The 11,419-nt window shown below is 45.1% G+C and overlaps 1 non-coding gene across 1 annotated transcript; it reads right to left on the bottom strand.

Moving 5' to 3' along the window:
• Positions 1-337: 337 nt before the first annotated feature.
• Positions 338-482, bottom strand: LOC118547492 (U4 spliceosomal RNA). Its single transcript, XR_004923122.1, has one exon. It is a non-coding gene; the product is annotated as a U4 spliceosomal RNA (small nuclear RNA).
• Between the last annotated feature and the right edge of the window lie 10,937 nt (positions 483-11,419).

Here is an 11,419-nt window from a genome sequence, read left to right as displayed (position 1 = left end):
CACACACAAATAATTTAGACAAAGAGCTTCACGAGTCAACAAAATATAAACAGATATGTAGATCCCATCACTTTCTTCTGCCACCAAAATCGGTCAGCTCCTGAACCAGTAGAGAGAGAGTACAAGGAAAGAGCAAGTCAAGAAGGAAGCATTTTTCCAGCATGAGAAATGGTAGAAAAGTCAAAAGTTTTCTTCTAATTGGGAATGGCAGAGATACTGAGTTCAGAAATCCAATAATCCCACAAATTCACCAGTGTGTCTACCAGCTTTGGCCAACAAGCCCAATGGTAAAAAGCAATCCCTAAGAAGAATGTCCCAAAGGAAATAGAAGAGATGGCCACATGGGAAATAAAAAAAATTGTATAGAGCAGAAAAAACTTTGAGAGGGAAAAAATGCCCTAAAAAAGAAAGGTATTTTTAATTAGCAATAATCGTGTCTCGGATAAACCTCATTGGCTACAATACTACCACTGCACAAAGCTAAGAAAGGTATTCTTAGATATGTAGGTAGGTAGGCAAGTGGATGGCTGGTGGATGGATAGTAGATAGGCAACCTAACTACCTCTTTAGATAAGTAGAGCTGAAGATAAAAATGTAAGCTTGATTTGTTTTCATTTTATCTCAGATTCTAAGAGGTAGAAAAGTTTTCTTACCTGCTGCTTGACCAGCTCTGGTTGCACAGAACTATTTTCTACAAATCCCTTTTGAAATCAAATGGCCTTGACTTTTAACACTTATAGGGCCCAGAACAAGAATAAAATGGTGACCCATCTACCTATTTCTAAATATTTAAGTGATAAATCACAGTCACAAACTGTTGAATAAAACCCATTCTGTCCTCCTAACCTGACAAATAGATCTTCATAGTGACTTAGAAGGCCAGGTTCAAATTTAAAATTCTGAGTTTCTTGCCCGAATGTTGAAAAAGAGCCATGGGGGTCGCCATGAGCACACATACAGACATTGTAGCCCACACATCCAAGATCTACCCACATCCTCAAGAACAGTCGTCCCTTTGCAACCCATAGACTTGGGTTTATTTCTAGCAGTACCGTTCATCCTCAAGTGGTCCACCCAGGGATGAGGCCAGGTTTAGGTACCTTTGGGCAGAGAATCCCAGGTATCCATATAGTTGCCATGTGAGGGAAATCAGCTAATGCAGGCTGCAGTCCTCTCAGCCCTGTAAATTCTTAGCCCAAGGAAAGAGGTAGGACTGGAAGGTGGCCAGAGCATGACCCACTAACACACGGGGCCTGGTACAAAGCATCTCTTGCCCAAATCTAAGACCAATACTCCAAGCAGCCATATTCCTGACTAGCTAGTGTAGACGTTAGAAAGTAGGAACAGGAAAGTGAATGGTGATGTAAGAAGACAGTCTTAATATTAGTTATCTATTAATATATAACTAATTAGTCCAATATTTAGCAGATTAAAACAACAAACATTTGGGGTGCCTGGGTGGCTCAGTCATTAAGCATCTGCCTTCGGCTCAGGTCATGCTCCCAGGGTCCTGGGATCGAGCCCCGCATCGGGCTCCCTGCTTCACGGGAAGCCTGCTTCTCCCATACTTCCCCTGCTTGTGTTCTCTTTCCCTGTCTCTCTCTCTCTCTCTCTCTGTCAAATAAATAAATAAAATCTTTAAAAAAAAAAAAACATTTATTAAAGCAGATTTCTCTGGGTCAGGAAATAGGAGCAGCTAAGCCCCGGTAGTTTGGGTCAAGGACTCTCATGAGGCTTCGGTCAGGCTGCAGTTTCATCAGAAGGCTCGAGGGAGGGTGTGAACTCTGCCTCCAGACTCACATGTATTGTTAGCAGGCCTCAGTCTCTCATAAACGTTCATCTAGAAACTTCTATTCCTTACCACATGGATCTCTTCGCAGATTGCATGAGTATTCTCATGACATAGCAGGGGGTTCCCCAGAGCAAATTACCCAGGAGCATGAGAACACAGCCAAGGCGGAACTTTGGTCTTTCTTATAATCTAATCTCAGAAGTGACATGCTATCACTTCTGCCAAAGGCTGCAGGTCACACAGACCAACCATGGCACAGTGTGGGAAGGGACCACCCGCAGACAGGCAGACCAGGGGGCAGACCAAGGCAAGCTAGCTGCTCCACTCCCATCAAATGAGGATCTGGGCTGCCAGCTTTGGTCCAGAGAAGCCACTCAATAAATTATTTTGGAAGAGAGGAAGGAGGGTAACAGGGGAAACATGGAGTTCCCTTAATCTGACTCCATTTCCCACACCTAAGAGTTGCCTGAGGGATCAAATGGCCCTTTCCCCCTGCTCTGCAAGAAATATATCTTCAGTGCTTAGACCGGAGATGGAATGCCTTTTCCTAACTACCCGTGTCCTTCAAACCCTGCTCACCCCTCAGGTCCAGCTCAAATGTCCCATACCCCGTCTGTGAACAATTTCCTGGCTTACCAAATCCCAATTGGTCTCTGCCCTCCCCATCACCATACCCTTCTGTGGCACTTTTTATGTCCGACGGTAATTGTTGGAGTTTGGGGGGGTGGCCCCCTTATTAAATATCCAGCTCCAAGTCTCAGCTCTTGAGTGGCAATGGGGCACTTTCCAGATGAACAGGAATGTGGTATCAAATACTGTGAAGCCTTCTCCACATGCAGACCTCTATCCATGCCCTCCCCATCCACAAGCTCTCCAGGCCAGCCCTGTAAGGACTCCTCCCCCCTACCCCCCATCTGCTCCCTCCCTGAGCCCCGGCTCTGAGCCAGGTCAGGGCTACTTAAGATCTCCAAAGCCATGGGAAGGATTCCTGTGGGGGCAAGCCCAGCCCAACACAGTGCCTGGAAGGAGAGGTTCACCTAAAGAGCAAACCTCAAGTTTCTCTTTTCCCTTCTATGGAGCCCCACAGCCGTCTCCCTTAAATCACACTGCAGCACCACTTCCACCTCTCGGGAGTCACGCAGAAAGTGGCGCTGTGCTGGTCTACGATAAAGGCCATGCTCTGGATCGCTCTGTACTGCGGCAACATCACAAAAGTTGGATTCATTCACAGAAGTCATCCTAAGACATTTCTGATCACCAGAGCCTTTAGAAATTATAGTCCCTTAAAAGCTTTTGTCTCTCCTAAAAGGATAATCTTTTTGCCCCCGTAAGACAGCTGACTGCAACAATATAAGTGATCCTTTATATAGGAAAATGGGTGAGACGCTTACTGATTCTCTACTTATGCTCTTTTTCATTATGTTCATAAAAGCTGCTATAATTTTTAATAAAATCTCAAGCAGCTGATGAACACACCTGACTAAGCAGTTATTCAATCATTTATCTCTAAGCGTCGTTCAACGTAAGTGTAAATGCAATGGAAACACAACTGTTTGAAGTTGCAGTTAAAATAAAGCACCACTGCTGCTGTCTCCCCCATCCCAGCTGATGGGCGATCGAACGCAGACCCTCGGTTTCGGAGCGCTGCACCACCTCTGGTTCTGGTTGCTAATGGACCCCAGTGGCCCATGTCCATTACCATCTACTGGCCGCTTGGCCTTTGTCAGGGCTGCCGGGAGTCCAGCTTGAGGCCTGACATCCACATCTGCTTCGGGCCTCCGAACCCCTGCCCTGGAGTCCTCCTTGCTGGCTGCCGCAGTGTCCCTGGCACACCAGGACCCTAGTCTCAGGCGGCAAGGCTGAAGGAAACCCCAGAGCTCACAGGGCGGAGCTGCCCGGGGTCACGGACAGGAGAGATGAAGCCATTTGTCCCCGGGCTCCAGGCACGTGGAGGGTGAGTGGCCAGGAGGGTCTGTCCTGGGAGAGGGCTACGAAGTCTGGGGCTGGGAGGGCAGACTCAGCCAGACAGCCTGGGCTGGAACACCCTAACTACTCTGAACCTCTGGGTCCTCATCAGCAAAAGGGAGAGAACAGTAGTACCTACCACTGAGGGTGGTCGGGAAGATGCAATCAGCTGACATTTGTGATACCCTTAGAATAAAGCCCAGCGCCTTGGAAGTGCTACAGGGTTGGATGAGTGGATAAAGAAAAGGCCCTTTTAACTATAACAGTGATTTTAAATTTTTCTCTACAGGCAAAGAATGATTTCTTTAAATAAACTCTTACACCGAAGCCATATACACATACTTTATACATGTTATATGCATACATATATCTAAGAAAGATCTTTACAATTATTAAAAAGCAGATATACTGTATATGCTTGTATGGTATTATCTGAGATTTCACTCTGCTTTGCCAGATGAAGGCAAAGCCCCCCCAGTTATGGCACTGGCTCTGGGCAATCTTCAGGCTGAGGTCTGTCTACAGAAACCCTGGACCACTATCTGCCAAGTCTGAAAGTGCTGAGCATGCAGGGCTGACCTGAGTAGTGCCACATGGGCCCGGATTTGGCCAGCCCAGGAAAGTTCTGAAGGAGTGCCCACTTTGCCCGATGCCTTCTGTCCTCTCTGGAGCTCTCATGGACACCAGTGAAGGATGTGGCTTCTGTCCTGGAGCCTATGAGCCAACATGACGGACAGACTGAAAGGATGCTTTACCTCATTTCTAAAAACCACCGTCAAGGTCACAACTGACCATAGAACGTATCTGGGTCAGGCTTGAATCAACCTGTCACCCCCAGTGAAGATACTCTTAAGGTCAGGCAGTTGTCATGTAGGGTGTCTGAGGAATTTCCTGGCAGGCTTAGAAAAATAGCTCCGGGTGGGGGTTGGGGTAGAGAGGGCTTTGATCTCAGAGGTGGTCAACACAGCACCTTGAGGAAGTCATACATTCCTTCTTTCTCATTCTTTCTTGAATGTAATATAAACAGAAAAAAAAATTAAAATTTTAAGTTAAAAAATGAAAAAAATCTAGGAATTTTTTTTTTTCTTTTTAAGAGCATAATTTCTCTCCCTAGCCCCCTGACTATTGGTTTTGTTTGTTTGTTGTGGTAAAAGGTCATTACTTTGAATCTTACTGTGAATTCAGGATAATTCAGAAAGAAATGTGATTGGAATTCACTTATGCATCGCTCCCTGAAAAGAGACTATGCTAACCAAATGCAGGAATTACTTCTGGGTCCATACTTCATGTCACTGCTGGGGCTTTCACTGATTTCACTGGTGGGGCCTACAGATTGTGGCAATCTGCGTTGTAGACCATCCAATATGAAAACAGACTCAGCCACTAATTCTTTCAGCACACTAATTCTTTCAGCCAAACCAAACGACACCAAAAGTTATGGCAGGCAGACCACCTTCACCACTGCAGAGAGGCAATGTGTATGTTGAATTCCACAGTGGTTGACTTGCTGCCTCGCCAGACCCACAAAGTCTGTGGACAAAGGCCACTCCACAGAGGCAGCCGAAGCACCTGGTCCAGTGTGAGTCTTTATCTTCCCAGTCATTAAGATGACCCATCCTTTTAGGAGGTGACAATCCATTTATTCCACTCCTGTTTGGAAGATCATTCAACATGTATTCAATAAATATATTCTGAGCACCTAAGAAGTCCAAAGTGAAGACAAAAAGAAGAAAAGTCCCCATTTCTAGGGAACACCAAACTAAGAAGACTGTACGTGCTAGAACCTGAGGTAAGAACAGTTTCAAAGGAACACCCAAGCAGGAAACTAATGTGTGAGACCTTCTCAGAAAAAAGTGAGGCTTAAAAACTGGGCCTTAAGGGACAGGGAAAAATTCACTTAGAATTGAAGACTTCCAGGTAGTTAAGGGAGAACATTCTACATAGAAGAAACAGAGTATACTCCTCGTAGCACATGGTAGGTACTCAAGACATCTGCGTTAAATAAATGTTGAAGGGCACATTCTTCTCTTATCACCAAGGGAAGCACCCAGTGTTCTAATGCTTAGTAAACTGAGAATGTTCATTGAAAATGATAAATCAATACCTGAAAGAATATGACTCATTTAAACTTTCTCAGAAAAGCTTTCTAAAGTGCTATACACCAGGAGTAAAAACCTAATGTAGATTCCACTTCATTACGGTTTCATTACAGATTTGACCTGAAGATACGTCAGTGAAAGCAGACCCCAGAAAACATTTCATAACTGTTCTATCAGCCAAACTTAGACAAGGCCCACATGATTCAGTATGGTAGCTCACTACGTGCTCTGTGAAGAGAAAGAATAAAACATGGAGTCAGTTACTCCGGAAGACCAACATTGTAACTACGCTCTACGTAGGTCTCCTTGAGAACTCCCATTGGATGTCCTAAGAAAACTGGGAAACACAAGGATTTTACTTGAAAAAAATGAGCGAGAGAGAAAATGAGAATGTTTCAATAACCATTGTGTAGACGAGTAGGCTTAACACATGAAGGAAAGGGTGGCATAACTCCTCAGACATAAGCAACAGAGCCCTCCCTACGTACAGGGGAACCAGCCCCATGATTCTTTGCCCAAAATTTGAAATGAACCCAAACAAAAAATTTCGAGATTCAGAAAGTATCACTTCACTCATTTTATATTATTCTTGAGTTCTGCACATCACTTTGTTTCCCTGTTCCGGCCAACTCCTGCCAAAATACACAGGGAAGCCTGTTCTCACGGTGCTGCTGACCAAGAGCAGGAAGTTCCAGAAAGCCTTCTTATGAAATCAAAGCTCCATTTGCAAACCCAAGAGATTTAGATAAAGGTCATGTGATGTCCTGTGTTAGGTGCTTCACGGAAGCTCAGTTTTACACACTGAACATTGAAGTGAGGGCCATCCCCAGAGGCCTCCTCTGGGCATAGCCCTGGATTCCCTTCTCCCTACCCACCCCCTCCAGCAGCATCAGCAAGGTGTTACTATGGTCCTGAAGTGATCCACAACTTGGACTCCCTAGAACCCAACTACCAGATCCTCAACTTACAAGATTTCCTGCCCACATGCCACTTTCATTTTAAAAGGGGGGTTGAGTGTGACAAACAGCATCACACGGATAATAAAAACATGAATGTTGGGACACATGGGTGGCTCAGTCAGTTAAGCCTCTGACTCTTGACTTGGGCCCACGTCCAGGCTCTGCACTCAGCAGGCAGTCTGCTGGAGAGTCTCTCTTTCCCTCTCCCTCTGCCCCTTCCCCGCCCCCCTCCTCTCTCAAATGAATAAATAAATCTTTAAAAAAATAAAAAGTGAATAAAATCATGAACGTTTTTGAGCTCTTACCCCATATGCAACCTTGGACATGGCCCAGACAAGGCCACACATAGATTCAATGCTCACATCACCCTCTGAGGCCGCTACGATAATTACTGCCACTTTGCAAACAAGGAAACTGAAGAATAAAGAGGTTACAAATAACTGGCTAAAGATGCATAGTCCGTGGAGAGGCCAGGCTTCAAAGCCCATTATCTGGTGACTGCCCACTTAGCCCCACAGTAGAGACATAGTAAGCTCATACTCAGAAGGCATGTTGCAGGTGCATCCAGTCTGTGTCCTATGCTGTCCCCACTGACACAGCCATGACGGGGCCTGCAGTCCATTCCCTGAGGCCAAAGATGAGCCACAGTTTTTGTTTTTGTTTTATTTCATCATGCTCATTACACTGTGCCATCAGGAAAGATTCAACAATCATAAAACAACTTTCCCACATGAGAAAGTTTGGAAGCCTTCCTGGTTAGCAGGCGAGATTACAGATGGCCCCCACATCGCAAGCCCTCTCATTCGCGGGGATTCGCTTCTATCACAGACCCTCACGGTGACCGTGCCCCATCACGTGGGGCATTTCCATGCGAGGGAACTTCACCCGCCCCCCAGCCAACAAGAGTCATCTGACCGAGGCACCGAAGGAGGACTTTTTTCCTAGCCATTAGCACTCTAGCAGCAGCACCTGAAATGGGATTACCCAGAGTATAAACACATGAAGAGCATTTTCCATTTTATTTGACCTGAAACGTAAGGCCCAGCTTTTCTAGGCCACCACATTTTCTTGCATGATCCAGCGTGCGATGGCCTAGTGTCATTTTGAGGAACTGTGCCTGAGATCCCGGGAAATCTGGCCCCGCATCCTGGCCGGGAGCATGGATCGCTTCCCAGCCTCAGGACATACCCCGAACAGGTACAGGGCCCCGGGTTCAAAAAACCCACAGAGCTGATAGGACTGCAGGCAGGGAAAGAGTTGAAGGTAACACCTCTGTCCTCCCTTCCCAAACTCTCCCCACCATGGCTCGGATAGCACAAGATGGCTACAGCTCGTTGCAGGTGAAAGGATCATGAATCTGGAACAAGGGGATGGAATGGGGTTTGTAGTCTATCTGGAATCTTCGGGCATCTTTTGCCACATTTGTTTTTATCATTGGTGTTTATGTCGTGGAGGGCTTATTGAGGGCTCTTTGCTTATGGAAGTTTGTAATACTGGGAGCCTTTATTCATGTGGAGATTGTTAGAGCTCCTAGCAGGGCTGAAGGGGGTATGTTCTTGGCCCTAGGGATTTCTTGAAGCTCTTTAAAAAAAAAAAAAAATCCCAAAGCTCCTCAAACCCTTAAAAATAGCTCCTTATCTGATGTTTAAAGTACATACACACATCCACAGGCCACCATAATTGGCCTGCTTCTGCTCACATACGTCAGGTGACTTCCACTACCAGAGGCTGGTATCTGGGGGCGGGGGGAATCTCATCCTTTATCGAGTTGGAATTGGCCTCCCTATAGCTTCTGCCCATTTATCTTGGTTTTATCCTTTGGCACCATAGTAAATAAAGAAGTTTGGTCCTTCTGTCAAGATGATGGCTCTTGGTCCCTGTTTTCCCTGATGAAGCCAGCCCAGCTGGCTTCAGAAGACATCTGTGCTTCAAATCAGAGGGACAGTTTTCTAAATAAACTATTGAAGAAGGAAAAGCACTCATGTATCTACCACAAATCACTCACCCTATTCTCCTATAGAATCCAGAATACCAAGGCTTGCCAGTGTCTTATCTTCTTGTGTTTCTGTTTAAATTCCTTCTTTAGCCCATCAGTGGATTCCTTAGAAGGCTGGAATGTCAGAGCGAGGAGAGATCATAGAGCCCATTTTACAGGGAAGGGACACTGAGGCACATACACAAAATATCTTGTCCAAAGTCACACCTTCAGGAGTCAGCAAAGCTGGAAACAGAATCCAGGCCCTCAGCTCCCAGACCCAGGCTTTTTACTATACCTCCTATTGCCTTCTCATCAATAAAAATGGCATGGGTCCAGAATTGTATATGGCATCGGGTATAGAATTTTCCTCTGTACCTATGATGACCATATTTCCTGAACCAAAAGCAGGGGCACATTGACAAATATGAGTGAGCTTGGGGAGGCCATGCAGAATATTTGACACTGGAATTCCTCCCCCCAAAAACTAGGATATGTACTCATGCTGTAGGAGTAAGAGAAAAAACTATACCTTCCCAACATACCTCAAAGGATTGGTATAAGGAGTAAGGAGAGGATACATATAAGAAAACGGGAGATAAAACTCGAAGCAAGAAACATTTCCCGTACCTGACTGCTCAGCTGCTCTTCTCACTCAGTCCTTGCACCCAGAACAGTCTCCTCCTGTCCATCCATTTTCACATATTCAGACTGTAGGATTTAGATCAAATGCCAGAGCAGTTTTGGAGTCAATGTGACCTGGATCCAAGTCTTAGTTCTGCTTTTTAGTAGTTATATGACCTAGCACACATTCCCTGATACTTGGCTTTCTCATCTACAAAATGGAGATAACTATTGCTTTTAAGAATTAAACTAGCCAATACAAAATTCATTGAGTTTATATTGTGACTCCCTTCAGTGGATTACATTCCTACTTAGTTAGCAGCCCATACACAAATCACACCAGCGTGGGGATAGCTGTCTATTTTCTCAGCTGTGTATTTGTAATTTTGGTTCAGTCCCTGCCTTCAGACTGTCTCCCCCTTGAAGAGACAGTACCATCTGAGTCAGCATGGTAAGGATAAGGGTAGGCAGAAGGGAATGGGAAAAAAAAAATTGAGGGAAAAAACTGAATAAAAAAAGTTCAACTCTGTATCCCCATTGCCTACCACATAGTAGGCACTTAATAAATGTTTCTTACAGTCACTGAATGAAAACTAAAAATTAAATGTATAATGCCAAAGGGGAATACAGGGATGGGGAGGAGGTAGGCAGACACAGAGAAAATGAGGCAACTGAGCTGAATTTTTAAGGGTAAGTGAGCCAACTCCAGTAGGATGGTTGGGACAGAATGAGGAAGCAGGGAGAGTCGCAGGGATGAGTCTTAGAAACTTCTGCATACAAGGGTAAGGGTGGGTAATGAAAATATAAACAGCCTTCGTGAATGTGTAGTCCACGCATTCACAACAGACCTTGTGGTCAGAAGGGCACCATGCTTGGTGTAACACTTTGCGGTCGCCATCTTGCAATTCTTAATACCTTTTGAGTAATGGGTCCCACATCATCCTTTTACACTGAATCCGGTAGATTACGTAGATCGCTCTGAATATACAACAGTGTTTTCACCACTAATAGTAGGTCAGAAAACCTACTAATTCAAATGTCTGAGATGTTAATCAGCCTAGTCAGCCCCAGCTTGAGTAATTGATTGAAGTAATGCCCAGAAATGAGACCTTCAACTATGAAGGGGAGAAGGATCATGGACAAGCGGAGAAAAAGCAATTTGAATCTCATTTGCCTGGAGAGCCCCCTTTATGCAGGAAAACAGTTTATACCAGGTGACAACTAAGCTGTTTACTATAAGCCAGGGATAAAGCAGAAATCCCTGTCATGGGATAAAAGCCACAAGGTTAGTTTATTGGTGACATTCCAAGCAGTATTAAAAGGAAGCTCACTCAAATGCACGGGATCCAAGGGGTTAACTTTTTTTACCTTCAGAACAGTAGGGTCACAAAGAAGTTTTACATTGAACAAAACATATATATACAATATGACAGCAAGGGGGGCCAGCTTTCAAGTCTCTGTGTAAACATCACAGCTGACTTTGGAGTTCTGGAACTCTTACTCCTAAAAACCTTATATTTTATTTTCAAATGGCATCCCCCCCTGCCAAGAAGTTACATTTTTTCCCCTTCTTTAAATAAGCAGCAAGGGTAATGGCATGATGAACAAATTTCATTTCTTCTGTTCAGCTTTTTCCATCCTGAGCACAGCCTCCGCGAGGCCAGATGGCACCAAAGCAATTGCTAGTAAGTCAATACATCTGGCGACATTCCTGAAATGACAACTCTGATGGAGCAACGTCCAGCTCCTACACAAAGGCTCTTTTCAGAACATTTCCACTGGTACTTGTCTGCTATAAGCAGAACCTAATGTGTGAAAACAAAATAAAAGCGAGCCCTTTCACCGCCTGGTTCATTTTCGCTGCTTTTATTAACGCCACGCTCTGCCTGCCCCACTTCTGCACCTCGACCTGAAACCAACGGGCATTCTGCGCCTGGTGCGGAAAGCCTGCGCCATGCATGGCCTCCACAGGGCTGGCTGCACTGGAATTGCTGAGAGTTCCAAG

The sequence above is a fragment of the Halichoerus grypus genome, chromosome 7 (assembly GCF_964656455.1).
Source record: "Halichoerus grypus chromosome 7, mHalGry1.hap1.1, whole genome shotgun sequence".
NCBI classification, from domain to species: Eukaryota; Metazoa; Chordata; class Mammalia; order Carnivora; family Phocidae; genus Halichoerus; species Halichoerus grypus.
This window is presented reverse-complemented; position numbering and strand designations above follow the sequence as displayed.